The following is a 20,619-nucleotide window of genomic DNA, read 5'->3' as shown; positions in this document are numbered from 1 at the left end:
GTGTCTTTCAAGCTAGCTTGGGTGTTCTGGTCTCCAAATGGAGGGGTGGGCTCAAATCCCACTCCTAACAGCTTCCATTTTTACCTCTCTTGAATTGTTCCAGTGCTAGCTGACAGTGAATGACTGTAAAAGCAGCAGAAGTAAGCAAGCAACTCAGTGCAATTTGTGAGTATTCTGCACTATTAAAATCCATGGGTTTTCATACTTTTTGGAATTCGTAGCTCAAGAAGTGACTCCTGTTTCATTTTCTATTCACCAACTCGATTTGCATTCTGCCCCTCACACCTCACAACAGAATAACAAACGGCTTCATGAGCCAAAGGATTCCCATGCAGATACAGTTTGCACTATTTATTAGGTAACCCAAATGAAATATTTTAGTGTTGTCTCAAATGTAAGGAATTTCATGAAACCTCAGAATGGAACGCTTGCAGAAAATGGCAGCAATTCAAAGCTTGTAGGCAGCATGAACAGACCAAGGCAGCTCTAAGTTACAGCGATCTGAAGCCACAATTCCTTATTGCGCTCGGCAGTGCTTTCCGAGTCGATGGCTCTGCATAAGAAATGAGAAATGCTGGACTCCAAATACGATCTTGCCATTCCCAGTGAACAAAAGACGTATAGTATACGTCTATTAAACGCATACCTTAGACGTCTAAATGTGGTCCGCAATTCGTCTAGAATGAAATTCTAATATACGTCTATTGTAATACGTCAGTTATATGTCTATTATTAGATGTTCATAAAACATAAATGGTTGGAGTTCTATTATACGGATAAATTTAGAGGACTATTATACATATATGGTTGGAGTTCCGTATAACTTTAGAGGTCTATTATACGTATATGGTTAGAGGTCTATTATACGGATAACTTTAGAGGTCTATTATAAAATATTTTTATTTCTTGTCCAGAGTGAACAGAAGGAATCTTCACATGGGCTTCTGTGTTTGGTGGGCACTGTGTGAGTACAGTCTCCCTCTTGGCCTCCCTTTCCTTCTGTACAGAAGGCTTAGGAGCCTTGACCTGTTTCCACACTTTGCCTTTCTAGTGATCCACCAAAGGTTCCACTCTGAGTCGCATGCCCTTTTCTTTTTCTACCCGTTTGAGCTTGCTGTATGACATCAAACACCTTTCAACCTCAGTGTCAATCAATGTCTCACTGTGTAAGACATCTCCCATGGCAGCCTTGAGGTAAAAGCTTCCTGCTTTTCCTCTCTGTTTTACTGCCTGCTCTGTGACTTCAGGGGTGGAGTCAGCACTCGCTTGGGAGTGGCTGACCTCATCCAGGCAGGAACCCTTCCATTCAATCAGATAGACTGAGGGAGGGAGAGGGGGCGGGTCTCCGCCTCCTCCAGTGGAGAGTATCAGCTCATTCACGCTTCCGGCAGCCTTGGGGAGCTGTTGTCTCTGTCCTAATAAAACTTGTTCAAGCCTGGCCAGGCGGGCGGCTACTGAATCCTTCTGTTCAGCTTTATCTAGCCCTTTCCCTCCCCCGGTGTTCTCATGGCACTTAGGACGCTGGGTGCGGTCCTGTGTGCCTGCTTTGTAACGGGGCTTAGCCAGCTCAGGAGCCTGTGCTCCTTCGAGCAGGAGGGAGTTAACCCTGCTGGCTCTGATGGCGAATACAGTCGCTTTAACAGCTTTTTGCTCAGAGCGACGTTGGACATCATACTCCCAGGCTTTCTGCGCGAATCTCCTAATATCAGTCATTTTCATGGTCTGTGCATCTGTATGCATTAAGATCATCTTTCTGACTGACGGGTGGAGATTCGCAATGAATAAACCCTTGAAATGTGTGTTTTAGCAACCATCGTTAAACTAGTACGAAATCACAGTTTTACCACAGAAAACCACAAGATCAAGTATGCAATCAACCCGGTAGATCGCAAAAGATCACAAAACACTCAAGCACTGCTTAAAGAGCAAGGGGAACTTTTTGTCTTCGGCTTTCAGCACTCTGTATTGTCGTGTATGAAACCCACAGTGTTTTATATGAATTATTCCGCTTGGTTGACTCATTTAAGTCTTGCCACGCCCACCCAGGGACGCCAAATTAAATTTAGTGTGCTCTCTGAAGGCACCAGTTCTGTAGGGTTTTGGCATTTACTGGGACAATTATTAATTGTAGCAGTAAATCACAAAATGATTCTTTTAATGGCTTTAGAATCCAACCATGCGCTATAACTCAAACAACACACACACACAGGTACTAATACACGAGGATACATTTATTAATACATAGAATATGCATGTAAACCAAACAGATCTTATCGAGAGGGTTAACAGAATACAAAAGGTATATATTCAATCAGTTACGAAGAGTTACATATATCAAGAGGAAATACGTTCAGTATATCATTCAATTAGACCGTTTCGTAAATGAACTTGGTTATAACTTCTACATTGGATACTCAAAACAAGTACATAACTCTTAGGAATTAAATTGATATCAATTGGTTGGGATAACAATTGAATTCTCGAGCTGTAATGCATTGAAGTTGAATTCTCATCCAATCTCTGGGGATTCAGATCTCCTGCGGGCTCTCTGGCTCCGTGCCAGGCTGTGCTGTGCGGCTTGCGATGGTGCGCTGCTGACGCTCACTGACCGGCTAGTTAGTGTTGGCTTTAACTACCAAAGTTTGTGCACAGGAGAAAAGATGACTGTGGGTCCCAGCAAGTCAGGAAGAGGACCGGTTCGTTCCTGATGAAGCGCTAGTTCTGAATAGTGATTCAGCTGTCCACAGTTCCGACCTGTTCACGAGGCTTACTGCTGATGCTAACCTCGGGTGGATCCTCTGGTTACTCTCTGGCAACCTCCGCTCTAGACTCTTAGAACAAAGGAAAGTTCTGGCACTCGAACCCACTGGCCGTTCCGTGGTTGTCCGGGCTGAGTCTCAGGATGGTCAGGAGGCGCGCTGCGAGAATGTCCTTCCCTTGGGAGCCTTCTGCTCCTGGGTCGTCCTGCCCTGGAATTCTCCTTTGAATTGTCCGAAAAAGTTCACAGAATTCTCTCAGGCCCTCTGTGTTGCCTGTTGTTACCTGGAGGAACTTCAGCTCGTTGATTGGCTGAAAGTTCCATGGGCATCAGAGTCCCACGTGCGTTACTCGGCCCTACCAGTCCCTGATTGGTTGATCAAGGTGAGATATGAGTCACTTACTCCTGACACTTAGGAATGCAGTCCAGATGTCCATCTGGCACTCCCTAGACAGATAGGCACCAATGGTTGACCATTGATCATGATAGCCAGGCTTAGCTAAGTGCATCCCCCTTTGGGAGCTGTCCCTTATCAACAGAAAATATCTTTAAATCAGCCTACATGAATAGTTTCTCTGTGGCTGCACCACAGAGATGAACAGAGAGATGAGGCCTCATTTGGGAAAGCACCGCAACACTTAATTCTGTCTTATTAACAAGCATTACCGCTACACGGGTTTGCTTAAACCTTTGATAAAAAAAGTGATCTGATCTGAAACTACCCAGCTTACAATCTCTGAGGTAGTTGTCACTAAACTCGGACGTGATGTGGCACACATGTGCCGTGTGCCTTTACTTTTGTAAAAAACTGGTATCGGGAAAAGTTTCTTTATATTTCTTTTGATTAGCATGCAAGAAAATGTGATCATTACCTATGGAATTTCCCGCCAGCGTGGAGCTTGAATTCACAACCTTGAGATTCAGTGTTCAAGAGTCACAGAAGAGGTCGGCCTGGTCTTCAGTTTGCCAACGATAAGCTCCGGCAGTGCTCCTCTGTAAAGCAGATTGTTCGGATCGGTTATGTGGGACGGCACTTCGATACTAAGATCGTTTGCAGCACACGCATGGTTTCCCCCCTTCACGCAAAAAACATAGACGAAGGAAGCTCTCTTGTCTTGGGCTGCTGAATTCCGGATTTAAAGCGCTCTGGGTGCCAGCTAAGTCTCTAACAAGCACACTATAAAGACAGGAATTACACTTTGCTCACGTCACGCATGGAATGGCGAGGCTACTTGTTCCAATATTATCTAGTCTCACCTCATATGGCGCCGATTCCTGGTTTTCATTTAAGAAAGAGCACTGCAAACACCGTAAACAGTGCAAAACGTGTGATGAAAGAAGTCTTTTCCCCCCTTTGTCTAAAGCAGAACACAGCGGAGTCATGCCGAGGGTTGTGAGATCAAGATTTCAGCGGAGCACTGTCGTCTACGTCTTTAGCTACATGAGTTGGACATCCTCTTGTACACGGAAAGCAGATTGAGATCCTCTGACATGAAAAGTGCCAGATAAAAGCCATTTCTCATCCTTTCTCTTCGTGCTGGAGCTATCGCACGTAAATGAGGCAACTTGCAAGGCGAGCAGGCTCGGTGCACCCCGAACGCAGATGTCTCAGAGCAGTTGAGACGTGTCCAAGTGGCTGTCAAAGCACAGCACTTTGCCGCCGCCGTGGCTTAGTTGGCTAAAGCGCCTGTCTAGTAAACAGGAAATCCTTGGTCCGATTCCCAGCGGTGCCTTTCTTCCTGTCTTACTGTACAGAATTTATCTTTACAGGCAAATCCCACGCCTTTTAATTCAGGTGAATGCAAGTGTTCGTTTCCTTTCTGGAACAACTTGTTTTGAAAGAAATCTATACAGCTTGCGAAAGATGAAACACAAATCTTGCTTATCAGTGAAGAAGAGGTACTCCCAGCAGGCCAGCTAATACCAGCAAAGTTTTTTTTTTTCACCCTAACCCAGAGAATGGAGAAAAGCGAGGCGCCTGTGGCTCTGCAGTGTAATCAGTTCGCGAGTTCGGCGGTTAGCTGAAAGAGTGGTAAATGGAGCTCGCCCCAGCCCGTCCTTATTCTTTTAAAGAGGATAAAAAATTAACTTCGCCGCCATTACTACCAGCTTTAAAAGACTGCCATGGGCATGGAAAAAAACACACTACAGATGACTTTTCTGGAACCGAAGCAGAGATTCCTTTACGAACCAACTAATAAAGCTCAGCCAGTGAATACTGTTAACAGAATGTGAAAGCACGATCAACTTTGTAACTGCAACCACAGGAAAAACAGCAAGAAGCAGGCTCCATTCCCCATTTAAATCTGTTGTGCGAGGCATGCTTCTTGAACGCATGAAGTAAATCCCACGATCGCTTTTGAACTTGGACAAAGTACTTCCAAAGGAGCACTATGCGCAAAGATTTAACAAGCTCAACCCCCGCCAACGATTCGGTGTGAAGAAGCAGAACATTCAAGTTTCACAGACAGAAGCGGCACGCCAGCACAGCCAACATTAAAACGGAGGGCACACTACGATTTGCATTGACACAAAAGTGATCTGGGCAGACGTCGTTCCCTGCATAACGCAAAAAGTGGCAAAGCGCTTTTGGGTAGAGAGGACGCAAGAAGGTTTTTGTTTTGTGCCTTGATGTCAAGCTGAGAAAGCATCTTTAAACACTTTGCTAAGTTTCTCGAGAGACTGCCAAAAAGCAGTTCCCTCCCTTTCGTCTGAAGCCAGTTGAAAGGGGGTCGCAACAGAAGCACCTGGCAGCGGTGGGATTCGAACCCACACCCCCAAAGAGACTGGAGTCTTAATCCAGCGCCTTAGACCGCTCGGCCACACTACCCACTGTACCCTGTCTCTTTGTCTCATTACCTGCTCGGAGGAAGCCTGGTGGGTTTTGCTTTTGTCGCCCGACTTAGTGGCGTTATGACCGTGGAACTGACTGCACCTGCTTTTTCTGAGATGCTTCCCCTCTCATGGCGAGATCTCGACTTCTTTAACACCTCTGGATAAAGATCTTCTGTGGAGCAGGTTTCAGACCTCTGCGTACAGCACCCTTGATGTCATTTTATTTTTACAGCAGCCGCATCCGGAAAGTTGTGTCTTTTACGTTTTATTTGAACAACAAAACTACATACAATACAAACAAGAGCACATATAACGTATCAAGAAAATCATCAGGGGCACATGCTATAATACAATTACACTTTATGAAAAACGATTACACAAGGTAAATATTGATAAGGTCCGCACAGCTTGTTCTTACATTTCGAAAGAGTCCGTAAATACCCCTTTACGTCTATTTTGAACTGTTCAAACGTAGGACTCTTCCCAGACCATTTCACTTTATACCACATTCCTAAACGAGGATGCATCTCCTGTTTTAGAACTATTTCGGCCGTGTGGCTTATACAACACACCCACAGTATTCTAATGGTGGACTGCAGATCTGTGCTATAGTTCAGTCGAATTCGAAGGATCCAGCAATCGTACTGGATTTGACTGGGATTCTGAAATGTCTCTTGCAAAAGTATTCGGGTTTGCTTGAACCTTTGATAAAAAAAGTGATCTGATCTGAAACTACCCAGCTTACAATCTCTGAGGTAGTTGTCACTAAACTCGGACGTGATGTGGCACACATGTGCCGTGTGCCTTTACTTTTGTAAAAAACTGGTATCGGGAAAAGTTTCTTTATATTTCTTTTGATTAGCATGCAAGAAAATGTGATCATTACCTATGGAATTTCCCGCCAGCGTGGAGCTTGAATTCACAACCTTGAGATTCAGTGTTCAAGAGTCACAGAAGAGGTCGGCCTGGTCTTCAGTTTGCCAACGATAAGCTCCGGCAGTGCTCCTCTGTAAAGCAGATTGTTCGGATCGGTTATGTGGGACGGCACTTCGATACTAAGATCGTTTGCAGCACACGCATGGTTTCCCACCTTCACGCAAAAAACATAGACGAAGGAAGCTCTCTTGTCTTGGGCTGCTGACTCCCGGATTTAAAGCGCTCTGGGTGCCAGCTAAGTCTCTAACAAGCACACAATAAAGACAGGAATTACACTTTGCTCACGTCACGCATGGAGTGGCGAGGCTACTTGTTCCAATATTATCTAGTCACACCTCATATGGTGCCGATTCCTGGTTTTCATTTAAGAAAGAGCACTGGAAACACCGTAAACAGTGCAAAACGTGTGATGAAAGAAGTCTTTTCCCCCCTTTGTCAAAAGCAGAACACAGCGGAGTCATGCCGAGGGTTGTGAGATCAAGATTTCAGCGGAGCACTGTCGTCTACGTCTTTAGCTACATGAGTTGGACATCCTCTTGTACACGGAAAGCAGATTGAGATCCTCTGACATGAAAAGTGCCAGATAAAAGCCATTTCTCATCCTTTCTCTTAGTGGTGGAGCTATCGCATGTAAATGAGACAACTTGCAAGGCGAGCGGGCTCGGTGCACACTGAACGCAGATGTCTCAGAGCAGTTGAGACGTGTCCAAGTGGCTGTCAAAGAACGGCACTTTCCGGCGCCGTGGCTTAGTTGGCTAAAGCGCCTGTCTAGTAAACAGGAGATCCTGGGTCCGATTCCCAGCGGTGCCTTTCTTCCTGTCTTACTGTACAGAATTTATCCTTACGGGCAAATCCCATGCCTTTTAATTCAGGTGAATGCAAGTGTTCGTTTCCTTTCTGGAACAACTTGTTTTGAAAGAAATCTATACAGCTTGCGAAAGATGAAACACAAATCTTGCTTATCAGTGAAGTGAATTGTACGAGAAATAGGAGGAATCTTTTCTCTCCTATGGAGCATGAGCTGAATCAGGAATGAGACATTTCGTGTGTTTGTGCATATGTCAACGCATGACCTACATCGTAAAACTAAAACTAAATTAAAAACTAACATTAAGTTTTCAGAGACATTCATTTATATACAAACAAGAGATAGACAAAGCAATAATTCTACATTAAATTGTCCTGCATTGATCAGACTAATTGAAATGGTCTGATTCAGAGCCTGTGCAGCTCGTGCTAATACAACATTTTCCTTTGATTTCCTTTGAGGGTGGAGTTGTCTTTAAAATCTGGATTAAATAAAAATGAGTGACGTCAGTGTAAAACAGCTTTCCTTCTTGGGGAACAACGGTTGTGTTCCATATTTCTAATTATTTTGGTTTCAAGATAGCAATTTAGTATGTAACATAAAAGCCAACTGGATAAAGCTGTTACACGTCATTTACAATGGTCTTTCAACTAATAGCCTGTGCAGGGATCAAACCCCAGCTGTTGGTACGAGTTGCGTAAGGCTCTGCAACATGCATATGAGAAACTAACCTCTGCTTCTTCATTATATACACAGTGATCTATATATGCGGGCTTACTGCCCCCTACGGGCTCTGTATTTGATTGCGGTACAAGACTGGCCGTGGAGAAATGAAGTGAAGAGGGTGTGTTCATTAAAAGGCTCATAGCATCCCTGGATGGTCTCAAACCACCACCCTTTTGGTTAACAACCGAGCCACAAAGACTCATGTACAGCTTAACACTTCTCGGTCTCGGTGTAAGTGATACACTCCGTAAAATTTCTGGAGAATCATTTGTTTTTAAAGGAAAATCGCCAACAGCGGCAGAGATCTATTGGAGTTTTTTCATTCTATACTGCAATTTCTAAAGGGTAACCTGTGAAAATACGAATTTTGACGAGAAGGGATGGACATATAAGGTCAGTAGGCTTGGGGAATTGGACCTTATGGTGAAGGCTGCGGGCTCGGCATCAGCAGAAGCTGATCAATATCGGTTGACTCCGATATACTTTGACAACTGAACTTCTGGATTTAGAGACATTTACCTTAGTGTCGGTATACTAAGATGTTTTGGTAACGAGGAAGGAGGGACAAAGCAAATTGGCAGAATGTGTGCTATTTTGTTGACTACAAGTCCTCACATGCCAGAGGGTCAATTTTAAAAAAAACCGTAACAGTATAATCTCTTGTACTTCACAATTTAATAGTGTCTGTTACATTGTGTCTCACACCTCAGTGTCAGAATTGTGAGACGAGTTTGTAATCAGGAGGGAGGGCCATAGCAATTCAGCAGAAATCGCATTCACCTTTTCCCAATGCATTCTCACATGCCATTTTCTCACATGCCATGCTCAGAGGGTCATATTTTTCAAATGGTATCATAAAATGTCCTGAAGTTCAGGATTTTGACAGTCTGTTATATTGTGTCTCACACCTTGATGTCAGAAATATGAGACAATTTTAAAATCAGGAGGGAGGGCCCTAGCAATATAGCAAACATTGCATTTACCATTTGACAATGTATTCTCTCATGCCATGTTCAGAGGGTCGTATTTAAAAAACGGTACAGTACAATGTCCTGAAGTTCAGGATTTTGATAGTCTTTTCCATTGTCTCTCACACATCTGTGTCAGCATTTTTAGACATTTTTATAACCAGAAGGTAGGTTCGATCACCCTCTGCTCATCCTCAGTTAACCATATAGTCTCATATGCCATGTTCTAAATGTCCCATTTAAAACTGCTATATTAAAATTTCTTGTAAAATGCAAGAGTTTGAGACTTTTTATGATCAGAAGGCAAGGTCTTGGAAAATATGCAGAAAGTGCCAGTGAATTTACGTTTTGCCTTTGTCTTATTTACTCGTGGTATAACATGCCAGTTTGTTTTATTGTGAGTTGTGTTTCTGAAATGTGTTTCATACAAAAATGCAATTTGGACAGTCTCTACTTACATATTCCCCTTTACTGAGGAAATGTACAGTAATACATCCGGATAAGTATTTTTAAAAATGACTGTAGAGAGCCATCTACAGGCGAAAGACGACAAAACATCACAGCAGCAGCATTTAAGATGGAACGAAAAACGCAAAGCAGCAGCTGGCGAATAAGAAGCGAACTTCAGCCTCGTTAATGCAATAGCATTAGGTGAGGTGGAAAAATATTTCTTGCTCTGAATCTTAACATTTTTATAGGAGGTGTTCTAGGACCTCTTGCCTCAGAAAAAAGAAACTGCCAGTACATCACTTATTTCTACTCCATCAATAGCAGCAGTGTTATCAGTACTGAGCCCTAAATGTAGGTCCTATCATCATATAAAAAGTCGAAAGTATCGACTGCATTCAACTGATAAAATGTATCTTCTATGAGAGTTATATCTTTATCCAAAATACATCGGAAACAAATTTGCACGTTTTTGGGGGGGGATCCTGAAGACTGAGACTCAAAACTTTTTTTTCCTTCTTTCCAAGAGGAAGGATTATTCAGATGCAAACATTGTCCCAAAATCAATGTACTCTCCATTGATATTCAAATTCTCAAATTCTTCATCTGAACGTCGATATTGAAATATGATATCGTACAAATTGTGGTTTTCTTTTTAAAGCAAATTTTATGCTTTAAATTAAATAAATTGTATTTATTATGAATGTGCCGGAATTTTTTCAGTACTTTAGAGGGTTCTGCCATTTTAGATGTTATGCTGTTCCTGTCTGATTTATCAAATGTGTCATTTAAATCTCCAGTCATTTCTATATCAGTCTGAAGGCCTTGCAGTAAAGATTGCAATTCATCCAAAAATGCCAATTTTCCCACTGGTGATACATACAAGGAAATGAATGTATATTTTCCCCCCAAATCAACAAATTTAAGATCAAATACCTCCCTCATCTGCAGGTGGAGATAATAATGTCAGAATAAATACAGGTTTAAAAGTCAGGAGCATTGATAGTCCTATTTTAAAATGACACTAAAATGCTCACAATATATTAAAAAGCTCTGTAAAATTCAAAAATAATAAAAAAATATTAAAACAAGGTACAAAGAAATAATACACAGTTATAAAGCTCAGAAATTATCAATGTGAAGTTACAATGGGTTGCTTGTGTTTCATGTGATTTAAAAAATAAAATGTTTGCAAAAAATCCACTTACAATATGCTAAAAATGGCAAGAATACTTAACTTTTTACTACCAGTGACATATTTAGCCAATGTCCGCCTGGAATTTCCTCCCCCTTAAACATTTGTTATATCTCTGCAGCAGAACATAGCAGGAGCCTGGTTCAGGTCTTAAATTGAAGCTAACCCCCTTGGCTTTGAGTGTGAATAGTCAAATTTCTTATATTTCTTAATGTGTCCACTCAGCAGACAAACATATGAAAAAAAACAAAAAAAACAGCTGGCGAACATTTTTTTTCGGTCTTCAGAGGTCAGAGTTTTCAACTATATGCATGTCAAGGGCCTGGGAATGATTTGAAAACCTTGTTCTATGTGGTTACTAGCTTGGATAAAAATTTGGGACAAATTGATCAATTAGAAAAAATTCTACATCATGTTTTGTGAAGACTGGACCTGGAATGAAATTTCACACCTACAGTATAATAAAAAATCGTAAAAATATTGAAAATAATAAGAATAAAAACCATTGCAATTGCTATAAAAACCTTAAGACACTGCTAGAGAGCCTTTACCTGCTGTTATGCAATGAAAAAAAACCTCAGAGTTGCCTTCTGGTGTGAAAAAAAGGAGCACTGATAAGAAACTGATAAAAAACTGATTGATTATCCCTTCTGAGTCAATGATTGACAGCTAAAAATGCAGCCTGAAGCTTCTAGAGGAAGTCTCACCCCCTAAGGGCTCTGAATGGCTGAAAATACAAAGAATGACAGCGGCTTTTACCAATCAAATCGCCTTATTTCTGGCGCTCGTTCTTCAAACATTTACTACGTAATCAGTAACGTTTACTAGTCTCTAGCTCTTGAGATAAACTAGTCTGGGTTATTTTGGATATATATCATGCTCCAGAATAAGGTAAAAACATGGGATATATATATGCTGGTTTTTGCTTTTGCGGTTTTGTTGGTAAAAATGTATGATATTGACATGCTGGGCTGGCCAGGTGATCGGGTGTTTTTATTGGGATTCTGCTAGTTCATTAATTTATTGGTTTATTGCATAATAGTGTCATGTCTGTGGAAACAAACTTTATGATTTTGTTGTGGTGATATTTGAGAATACGTGCATGTGAGAAAATTTGTGGAGCGGTTTCAAACAAACGTTGTTTATCTCGCGTTTATCTTAAAAATAATAAGTGTCATCTGGGGAGACAGGAGTGGTCCTCGGTGACCGCGATCCGGACTAAGTTAACAGGTGTGTAATTTAAAAAAAAACAAGTTAAAAATAAATGCTAAATGGGTTTAACATTCAGGAATGTAATTGGTCAGATGCTTACGATAAGTGATGCTGGTGTTTCGTGTGATTTAGCGAATTCAAAAAAATATTCATTTTAAAAACGGCAAGAGCTCGTATGAAAAAAAAGTTCGTAAGTATCTTTGTTACAACAGCCGCGCCAGAACTATTCAGATACTGTACATCAGAAAAGTACCTGAACTTGACTGGTTTATATTCAGTTATGTGCATTGGGAACGAAAGGGAGACTTAGATGGATTTTATTAGGGGTTTAGTAATCAGAAAATTTATTTTTACACGTTTGTGCCTACAAGCAGAAATAACTTCCTGCTTTCAGCGCTTTTTTGGTTTCTGCTTGTAACCTCGAACAGAGAAACCCAGTACTGACTCACAGAAACACCCCGGAGTTTCTGTGTTTCTGGGATTTAAGAGGGATGTATGCAGCGGTGTTATGAGTCTGGAAGGAGGAGACGCGCATTCCGCACGGGGAGCGTAGAGCAATGAGACGCACCTGCTGCGCGCTGAGTCCTGTCCTATATAACCGCTGAGCACGGACACACAGAGTCTCCAGCCAGTGCTGGAGATTTATGATTTCAATGGTTTTTTTTCCTTTTGAGCAGAAGCTGGGTTTCTTCCTCTAGTTAAAGTTATTGGAGTTGTGGTTACTGTGCTAGACCGTCGGGAATAAAGATAAGAGTGCTTTCTTGATACTTCACAAGAGTATACATAATTCACGAGCTGTATTAAAAAAAATGAACTGGAAGAAAAGCAATAGGGCTGGAGTTTATAGACTGTGATGCAAATACGAGAGTAGGAGAGGAGGGGACTAGTTCAGGAGCACAACCGGCCCTCTCCTGCCCATTCTCCCACCAGGGTCTGTTGTAACCCAGTGTGAAATTCAGTGAAATTGCAGTTCAGCTTTTGATCACTCAGCTGCTTTGCCCTGGGAATATGGGGCAAATAAAGGAGATACCAACCAGACTAGAGGGAGAGTTTTTATTCCCAAGGGATGACTTGTTTTACAACAGCAGACAACTTAAAGAAAAAGAAAACCTGTGTTCTGCTGCTCCAGGTTGGTTCCACTGGGAACAAGTGTGGCCAGGAGCTCATGAGCAGTAATTAGGGGTTGTTTCCACAAGGGGGGCTGGAGTAAGTTAGATGTCAAGGGCAATAAAACTCATTAGACCTAATTGACCAGTTAAAGTGAGTTGTTCTGCTTTCTGCACAGAAACCAGTGCTCTCTTCTCAATGTGTGGGTGAGTCTCTCAGTGATATAACAGCTAGGCAGGACTTCCACTGTGGTCTATTTCATCACCTGTGACCCCATCTTCCAAAGACAACAGTCCAATCTAGCATAGAGTGTCCCGGACTGCTCCGTCAGTGACAGTGAGAGGTTTATCTTGTCTCTTGTTCCGCCAGAATGTAACAAATAGTGACCCCTTAATGGAGGAAACTTTAGCTTTTGTAGGTAATTATACCACTTGACAATGTTACAGGTGTTGGGGGGGGGAACCCCTAGTGATCCCACAGTCTCACATAGACAATGGCCAGTCTACACAAACCTCCAGTCAACACAGCCCTGACCCCTGTTATGTCACCCAGGTCAACACTGTGAGACAATGATTATTTAGGAAAATTGTAAGGAATGCATTCCAAAGCAGTCAATGGAAGTATGGAATTAAAATAGTCGAGTCTTGATAAATAGAGTATATTATCTATTTATTATACCTTTACAGATGCAGCCATTCAAAGTGCGCGTTACAGACACGTACCGCAGGTGGCGTCGCGCAGCGTGACGCAAGATGACGCGTGGCACCGCAGTACGTGATTGGTTGACCAACAGGGGCACTCGTGGTCCGTTGGTCTGTCGTAGAAAGACTTACTGTACAGTAAACGTCTTTGCTGTGCCCGTTGTAGATATTGAATTTTACCACTGAAGGGAAATCTTAGTAGCTGAGCATAAAAAGAATAGGAGCATACTGTAACGCGTGTGAAGGCAATAAACTATATTAATTTTGGAACATAAACATACAGTATATACAGTAGCTGGTCTTGGTACTTTAAAGAAAAAAATACACACCAGTATTCCATTTCTCCCTAAACATTTTAAGCTTCGAAGTCTTTAACTAACGTGATACCGAAGTCAACAAGCATACTTTTAGAATTTGATTAAAAGGGAATATAATATGGAATCGCGTATCTAAAGAATTTAATAACGGTGTGATTATATCCGTGTACTGCGACAGGGTTGTGTAGGGCTGTTTCGCCTCTCACTTCATGCAACTGTACCAGGAAGAGGATTTCTTTCTATTCGAAACGTGTATTTTAAAAGTTTAAGAAGTAAAAACCTTACAGCGTACACAGATTTCTAAACTGATCAGGATCGTTATCTTTGTCTTATGCATAATAATGTTCACCGCTCTGTCCAGCAAATTAATAATAAACTTTATTTTATATAGCGTTTTAAACGAATAAGTAATTAGATTGCTCATAAACCTAATCACTTGCTTTTTCTTTTTATTTAGGCTCAGATTTCAACTATAGATCGTATTATTAATAACCATAATAACAACCAACCAACAAAAACAACCATATAAACAATACCAACCAAAAACATAGATAACGACCACAATACAAAATCAAATATATCAAACCAATATACTCTCGCAATTCCTACAATTATCATAATCCCGCCCCTTATGCAAAACCAAACCCTCCTCCCATCTCAGTTTCTCCTCTTTATCATAAACAAAATCCACTTCAATTTTCAACATAAAGCCTTACTGCTTGCTGGGTTTTTGAGGGGGGGTGTCTTTCGCTGGAAATCTCACCTGCTTCTACTTTACGAGTACAACCCCCTCTCTGCAGGAGTGCTGGCTGTGACGAATTAAACCGGTTTCACAAGTATTGTAGGAAGTACAGTGTTAACTGGTAGCTGGGCACCTCAATTAAGTCGCTTTAACATGCTAATGCATTGGTGTATCACTTTATTTTTTAACAAACATTTCTTTGAAAAAATGAAACGTTTCCCTTGGTCAGAGATTAAATAAAACCTCACTCGCACCAAACAAATTTATATTTCTAAATATCACAACATGATCGAATTTAAGTCTTTTTAATAACAATGAACAGTCACATATGCGTTACAAAATAAACATTTATATTGATTTGAATTGCGTTTTGATTTAAATCGTAAACTCGTGTTTAAATATATGTGTTTAAAGGCGATATACTGTATAAAAGCGCTGATTCTTATGGAGTGTGTTCCGCCGGGGATTCAAAAAATTTATTTTTTTTAATCGTGTATCTAAGGAAAATTGCAGTATAACTTTGTTAATGCACAAACAGTGGCATGTTACATTATAATTTGGGTGTCTCCCCTTGCCAGAAAGCTCTAAATTGCATTTTGAGTGCGGTTTTTGACTTTTTCTAAATTGCAACCCATAAATAAAGCTGATAAAGCTTAGACTAACTGTATTCTAAACTGTATTACAACGTAAATTGCAAAAATGCACTTGGAATCTGTCCAAGCCCTCCTACGAAAATTATTTAAACTGCGACACGGATCACTCATCTCTAAATAAACTTTATTTTATATAGCGTTTTAGGCGAATAGGTAATTAGATTGCTCATAAACCTAATCGCTTTTTCTACATAAACACAGCGTGATTGCTCTCTGAAAATGCTTTTCCTTTATATTTAGGCTCAGATTTCAACTATAGATCGCATTATTATAAACTTTCTTGGAAAAATGTCTTTTATGTAAACCATGTTTGCTATTAATTCATTTTGGGCTAAAATACGTTCATTGTCTTCCAATCGAGTCGAGTTGACATTAGAAGCTTGCCACTCCCGGACTGTTACACCAATGCATTAGCATGTTAAAGCGACTTAATTGAGGTGCCCATCTACCAGTTAACACTGTACTTCCTACAATACTTGTGAAACCGGTTTAATTCGTCACAGCCAGCACTCCTGCAGAGAGGGGGTTGTACTCGTAAAGTAGAAGCAGGTGAGATTTCCAGCGAAAGACAACCCCCCCTCAAAAACCCAGCAAGCAGTAAGGCTTTATGTTGAAAATTGAAGTGGATTTTGTTTATGATAAAGAGGAGAAACTGGGATGGGAGGAGGGTTTGGTTTTGCATAAGGGGCGGGATTATGATAATTGTAGGAATTTGCGAGAGTATAATGGTTTGATATATTTGATTTTGTATTGTGGTCGTTATCTATGTTTTTGGTTGGTATTATGTTTATATGGTTGTTTTTGTTGGTTGGTTGTTATTATGGTTATTAATAATACGATCTATAGTTGAAATCTGAGCCTAAATAAAAAGAAAAAGCAAGTGATTAGGTTTGTGAGCAATCTAATTACTTATTCGTTTAAAACGCTATATAAAATAAAGTTTATTATTAATTTGCTGGACAGAGCGGTGAACATTATTATGCATAAGACAAAGATAACGATCCTGATCAGTTTAGAAATCTGTGTACGCTGTAAGGTTTGCGATTTAAATCAAAACACGAATCAAAATCAAGACATTTAATATACATATACATACGGTATACAGTACAGTTTGCATACGGTAATATGCTTATGTTCCTAAATCAATCTCTTTTATGAGCATGTGTAAGGCATGGTGAATCGATTCTCAAAAATTACTGTACTTTGCATGATTGGAAAAAAATGCGTGATTGCGAAATGCTGTGGTGTTACTTTTACAAAGACGGTCAATGAAAAAAAGAATGTGGACCAGGGCAATACTTTGAGTTTACAGCTTGTCCAAGGTCATTTATTATTAATACTATTATTAATATCTTCGTTAAAGACTTTGATGGCTACAGCTCAAACATGAGAGGTTGAGCTTTATTAGCTCCACCTTGCGGAAATTCCGAATACTATTATTTTGCTAGCGGTATTTACCGGTAACTTGCGGTATTTACCGGTAACTTGCGGTAGACTGCGTACAGCATACCGGAAAATAATGCGGTATCGCCCGCGCATTTTGAATGGCTGCATCTGTACATTGTGACAAAAACAAATTTCAAGTCCATTATGAGCACACACAGCATATTAAAGATGGGTCTCTGCACTGTAAAGGAATCTTAGTAACTTTAGCTAATAAACCTGAAATGTCATTTCTTTTACTGCTTGTTCTTTAAGGTACTAACTCATTGACATTATGTAGATTAAAATAAGACTATTCACAAAGAAAAAGCATTTATCACAAATGTATCATGCCAAATAAACTCTAGTAATCAAGAGGAATTAAGAAAAGGAAACAAAACCATCTTTTGAGGATGCCAGATAGAAATGTAAACACACACTCAAACGTGGGGCCAATCTTACCAGAAATCAATTAACACACCAATGATCTTGGACTGATGTCTGAAAACCAGAGCAAACAGTACAATATTAAGGTACTAAAGCTATTAGTAGAACAGATCTAGCTTCTCAACATAATACTTATGTCTGAACTTCATTGAATAGTGACACTTCAATCTTTCATATTCAATATTTTTCACAAAATCAACAGCTGAGAACAGACCGCCATATAACTTTATCCAGTGGTTTTCAGAGCAGAGACATCCGTGTGGGCAAGAGTTCTTTCCCTGAGGTCCACTGCACGTCAGCTAGCCACGTTCTGGCTGGGTCGTGTGTACTCCTGGGAACGTCGCCTGTAATGAATATTGGGGACTTTGTACAAATTAATAACGTGAGCATATTAATATGATTTGTGTTGAAGCCAAACATAGACAATCACTGTTAAAACTTGAATTCAACCTCCAGTGTCTGCTTTTGAAATGCTGATCATCACCCGTCTTCTGGCTTCTAGATGCACGTGTTAATGGATATTTCTTGTCTTCTTTTTTTTCCCCCCATATGCTCTTCTCTGTATCATTAAGTACTTCTGGGTCATTTCATGTACCTCGTGGCATCTTGGCTGGTGGTGAATGGCAGGCAGCTGCTCTAAAAATAACATGCCTATTAGTATGATGTTGAAGACAAAACCAAAACAATACAACTTTGTTTTGCACTTTACAATTTATCACAAGCTTGTCATATTTACAGTCATCAACTGATTTAGGCTGCTGTTCCTGTGAAAAATGTCCTTTGTTTAAGAAAGATTCAATTTAAAATCTTTAGGTTTTAAATATAAACCACTGGCAATATGGTAATCACTTTTACAACTTTTAAGAAGTTGCAAGATAGCTCTACAACTATGCTGTCCTTAACCTATTCAGAAACTACCACTAATATTGTAAGAAATTGTTCTCTAGGCTCTAGATCTTGTGGGCTCTGTTCTCGATGAATTGGAAAGGTGTCGTTCATGAAGTCCAGTACTCTGTCGATCTCTCTCTTACCAAGAGACTACCCATCTAACGCTGCAGGAAACTCCAGTGCCTGGTTTGGGAATGCCGTGCTATTCAGATTCTATCAATAAATTTCAAGAATGGTTCACCTTTTTGTTTACACTGTGGCATTTCTTTGCAGTAACAATTGAGTGGGATAGTTATCTGCCTTCTATACTCTTCTGAAAATCATGTATCTTTTTAGCAGTCCCATATCCCTTCCTTATATCCTTGCTGATGAGAATGAGAAATGCTATTTTCAAGACATTAACACGAATATAATTTTTACATTAATTCCAAGGTACAAGAAAATGAATATCTTCAAAATATGCACTTTAATATACTTACTTAGTTTCTTTTTTGGAAATGGTCAGTGAACCAACCACTCCAGAGCTTGTCCTTCAACCTTGAAATTATTTCCTGGAAATGCTGTAATCACAGAGGAGCTCTTCTCCCCTCAACAATGTCCCTTTTTGTCACAGACAGAATTATGACAGGCTGTTCGTTGATTATAAATGACTTTCTTACAGCCCTTACATTGTCTTTTCTCTTTGATGGATTTATCCATCTTCTGATTTGCCTCCTTATCCGGGAGGCAGGCTCAGTGCTTTTCACGAGCATCAATGCACAGTTTTTGTGCAGGTTCATCTGAAAAGAAAAGACATCTCATATCTCCCTCTGTCATCTGTGAGCTTCAGCAGTTGTCTTTGTGATGACCTTGCCGTTGTAATCACACACCACCTCTCCCTTCTGGAAACACCTGGAAGTCACAAACTTCTTCCCCTTCACAGGATCGTCAGTGATGCTCAGGCCTTCCCAGATTTGATACTTTATCAACTTTTTAATTTGCATGCCATTTGGTGGCAGTCCTGTGTTGGGCTTCCACTCCTCAAGCACTTCAGACACTGTTGATACATTGGCTGACCAGTCCATCTTCTCCGTCTCCTTTCACAGCTGCTGACCTGGGCAGTACAGCGCAGTTTAGTGAAGTAAAGATGAAACGGCTGATAAAACACAAATAAAATGCAATTAAGGTACATTCCAGATTTTCTTAAATACCGTACATGATTGGAGCTATGCAGGTGGAGGTCTTTTGTTCGGTATTAACATGGATTTTAATTGGCTTCTATGAAAATTGGCCATGGTGTGAGTGAGTCCTGTGATGGACTGGTGTCACATTATGGGTGATACAGTACTTTGCATCCACTGCTTGCCAGGATGGTTCCAGTTCTACCACAACCCTGAATTGAGTGGATGGGTATATCAATGTAGCCATCAACTTGCATGTTCCTCTTCTTCACTCAATGCAAAGGAAGCCAGCTGTTGTTTGAGGTTTTGTGCTCTTTAACAGGAATTATGACCATTTTTGTGCCCACTTGTTGAAACAACACTTTCTTTGCACCCATTCCTCAACCTGTAATAGTGAGAAAATAAAAATGAATACACCAAACTGTAAAAATCCCATATATGTAATTTCTTACTTTTGTTGTATGAAAGTATTCTTACTGTCATGTTCTTTACCACCCTGGGATGCTACAGGTGCTTCAGCTGGAGAAAGGCCTGCAGGTAATACAGTACAAGAAGCTGCTCAGGCAAGGTGATGTCTTGCCCAGTCTGTGCAACACATCTCTCTTTGCAACCATCAACACCTTCCAGCAATCCTTCGTACTTGGTTCTGGACTCTGCAACTGTCTATATCTGTGGGAGAAATTAATACTCATCAACTTTTTTTGTATTCAAATTAAAAGTACAACTGAAAGAAGTTTTAAAATGAAAATGACCTATTTTTAGTAATCTCTTGGCAACATTCTTACTGTTCTTCTTCTGAATATCCTTTAGGATACTTTGGAAGTTGATGATGAGGTTAGCCAGGCTGGGATCCTCTACTTTCACACTGATATCATTTAGGATGTAGCCCGGAAAATGGTTTATGTTCTTAATATAATTAGCAATGATTTGGTGAGACAGTCCAGTGGTCTTCATTTGGTTACAATAATTGTTGTTTTGGATAGGCCCTTTACAAAGTTTAAGGAAGATGCAGATGGATCCATAAAAACAGGAATCTGGAAACATTTTCTACCTGACAAATGTAGAGTCACTATGTTTATGGCTGAGATTTCACATGGGTGAATTTTAAGCTAAGGAGTAAAAACATGTGCTATGGAAAGATCACTGCTCAATTTTAAATGCCTTTAAAAAATAAATACCTCCTGAGAGCAATCTGCCACTTCAAGATCCTTGGTAAGGTCCTGTTTAAACCCAGCCAGGTGAGGAGCATCCAGGGAGTGCGTTCTGTCCAGTCCAGCCTGGGTCACCGTCTTCCTGA

At 40.5% G+C, this 20,619-nt stretch overlaps 1 non-coding gene across 1 annotated transcript; it reads right to left on the bottom strand.

Moving 5' to 3' along the window:
- Positions 1-5,506: 5,506 nt before the first annotated feature.
- trnal-aag (transfer RNA leucine (anticodon AAG)) lies at positions 5,507-5,588 on the bottom strand. Its single transcript has one exon. It is a non-coding gene; the product is annotated as a tRNA-Leu (tRNA).
- Between the last annotated feature and the right edge of the window lie 15,031 nt (positions 5,589-20,619).

Source organism: Atractosteus spatula, unplaced genomic scaffold, assembly GCF_055471065.1.
Source record: "Atractosteus spatula isolate fAtrSpa1 unplaced genomic scaffold, fAtrSpa1.hap1 Scaffold_87, whole genome shotgun sequence".
NCBI lineage: Eukaryota > Metazoa > Chordata > Actinopteri > Semionotiformes > Lepisosteidae > Atractosteus > Atractosteus spatula.
This window is presented reverse-complemented; position numbering and strand designations above follow the sequence as displayed.